This window comes from Prunus avium, chromosome 8 (assembly GCF_965620075.1).
Source record: "Prunus avium chromosome 8, drPruAviu1.hap1.1, whole genome shotgun sequence".
Classification (NCBI taxonomy): Eukaryota; Viridiplantae; Streptophyta; class Magnoliopsida; order Rosales; family Rosaceae; genus Prunus; species Prunus avium.
This window is the reverse complement of record NC_142291.1, coordinates 29185385-29188171: the sequence shown is the minus strand read 5'-3', so window position 1 is coordinate 29188171 and position 2787 is coordinate 29185385. Positions and strand designations below refer to the sequence as shown.

At 39.9% G+C, this 2787-nt stretch overlaps 1 pseudogene; it reads right to left on the bottom strand.

Moving 5' to 3' along the window:
* Window positions 1-532: 532 nt before the first annotated feature.
* Window positions 533-2288, bottom strand: LOC148292490 (TMV resistance protein N-like; annotated as a pseudogene).
* Window positions 2289-2787: the final 499 nt, after the last annotated feature.

Here is a 2787-nt window from a genome sequence, read left to right as displayed (position 1 = left end):
AAGACATCCAGGAAACTAGCATGAAAAGAAAAGCAAGACCACGCCACAAGGAATAGCAGGCACCAGAACACTAAGTGATCACAGACTAGGGGAGATTCCACGGCACAATTGCTGGGAGAGATTAGCAGGATGAGGCTTGAAGCTTCAAAGAATATTACTTGGGAAGTATAACTTTATACCCTTACCCTAGTGGACACCATCTACTCAGAAACAAAAAGGTGCAACGAGTCTCCTCCCCTCTTATCTCATCTTGAATCAGAGCAAAACTGCACCATTCCAACAATACATTCTACAATGTCCACCATTCAAAACTCAATTGAAGCCTACGAAGACAAAATCCTCATGTTAAACTAGCACAAAAACAATCACAAATATTAATCACTGAATTCTACCCGCAGGCTTGAAAATGTCAGCTTGCAAGAAGGATGCAAATCCTTATCATCCCAATCACATTTGAATGCTGGCCTTTCGCTTTGGAGGATTGATCAATTGGTCTCTTCATGGATGTATCCATGGCTCCATACTGATGCCTTCATCCTGGTGGCATTACTAGGTGGACTCCGCAGCTTTTCACAGCTTTGCTAATACGCACCAAGTGAACTCGAAGTGTAGGCAAATAAGACGGCACCAGCCATGAGCTTTTTGCTCTTCCTTTCCTGCATTCGTACTCCCATAAGGTTTCCGTGGCTGACATCATTTCAAAGAACAGAAAATACCACAGCCACACTACACTTGACTCTTTCGCTGTAGAATGAGTATTATTAGTGCATCGTTCATTGATGGTAATATCAATAACAAACTCCCTGACGTTAAGTCTTGGTTTAGTATCAAAATGGAACCTGTTTTTGGTTTTTTCAAGAAAAGCACAAAAAGCCAATCCTTTGTTCTCAAATTTATAATTTTGAGGGATTTTAATAGAGAATGCACATTCACAAAGATCCTTCAAATCTTTACGAAAACTGAACCACTTTGGAATCTCACTTCCAGGAAATACAACTCAACTTCCGATTGCTGAGAAGAGAGAAAGAGAGAGAAGAGATTGACCTGATTTCCTAACATGTTTTTCTTCTTTGCCGTGCGAGCCAGATTGTTACACAGTGTCCAACAATTAGTCAAGTTCATTTCAGGGATCATTTGAGACTCTTTACGTTCCAAAATGTCGGACAATTTTGAAACTCTTTCTAATGATACACAATCACCCACATCTAAAATTTCAATTTCTTGGGGAAGATCTGGGATTTCTCTAAGTCTCTTGCAACCAACCAACCGAAGTTCATGCAAGGTGACAAAGTTGCTAATGCATACAGGAAGACTAACAAAATTGCTTCCTGATAGATCAAGTCTTTTTAATATGGCCATGCAATCAAGAGTCACAAGGAAAGCAGTAATTTCTGAAAGATTAGATCCCCCCACATTGAACTTAGATAGCTTGGGAAATGCTAAATTGTTTCTGTGAAGAGTGACAAGTGAGTCTGCACTCCTTGAATCTGCAGACTTCATCATTTTAGGAAATGTAACCAATTTTTGGGCATTTACTGACAGAAATTTCCACTAGCTGCTGCAACTCGTAAATGCTGCATGGAAGATTCATAAGGTTTTCGCAGCCAGTTAGATACAATGTCTTGAGGCTAGTGAAATGTCGAATTGATGATGAAGGCAACTCTTTGATAGAAGTCTTCGATAGATCTAGGTATGTCAAAGATTCCATCATTCCCATAATTTCAGGGAAATTCTCAAGACTTATGCACCCTTCAAGATTCAACTTCATCAGAGATTTCAAGTTGACAATTCTTGGAAACAAAGTAAGACTATGGCATCCTGTAAGACTCAACTTAACAAGTTTATGAAGGAATCCAACAGAAGGATGAAGCTCAACTAAACTTGTACAATAGTTTAGATTCAACTTCTCCAAGTTTGGGACTCCAGACCAGAGAAGTCAGGGGTTTTTCTCAGGAATTGTTGTGCTCCACATTTATAAATTTCAAACTCTGTCCCACAAAACAGGGAGAAAAAGTGCCTGACCGAAACTGCCCCTTTGAAGACGCATAGTTTTTGGAGAATAAGATGACAGAAATCTTCGACTCTTCTATTGCTCTGAGTAACGCCGGAGATATTTCTTCCCCTCTCTTAAGACCATCATCTCTGAAGGTTTTGATTCCCTTCCCAATCAGATTACTGTGCAGATGATCTGTGAAGTTGAACCGCTTATCCTCACCTCTGAAACTCAGAAAGACGTCGTATGTGCATGCTCTTGGAAGGCTCATTGAATGCCTATTGTTGGATTGCATGCCGGAGAACTAAGCAGGCTTGTCAAAGAGCTGGGAATGGGACTTATTATGCCGATGACTAGTCTAGTTATGATGATGGCCTCTTGGTTAATTGGCATCTTATTAGCCAACACTGCGACTTAAGAAGATACAACCAGAATGGGAGGAAGAAACAAAGACGAAGAAAAGGCCAATCTGGTTCCATTGGAAGTTCAAACGTCTTGGCCTGTCCAGTGGTTGGCAATGGGTCGACCCATTAAATGTGTAATAAATCTTTAAGCTAAATATTAAAAATCTCCGCCAACAAGGTCTAACAAGGTCTAGTCCAGTAGAAAATGACTTGAACTTGTAGAGCAGTGGTATTATATTCGAACCCAATGGCACCCTAGTATATGTGAGAAATCCCCCGCCCTTTATAATTTAGACTATCAATTATATTAACAAAAAATAGAAAATTCCAACTCGAACACAACTTGTTTGTTAGACGAATAAGAAGACAAAATCTGTGCAACCCGTATAT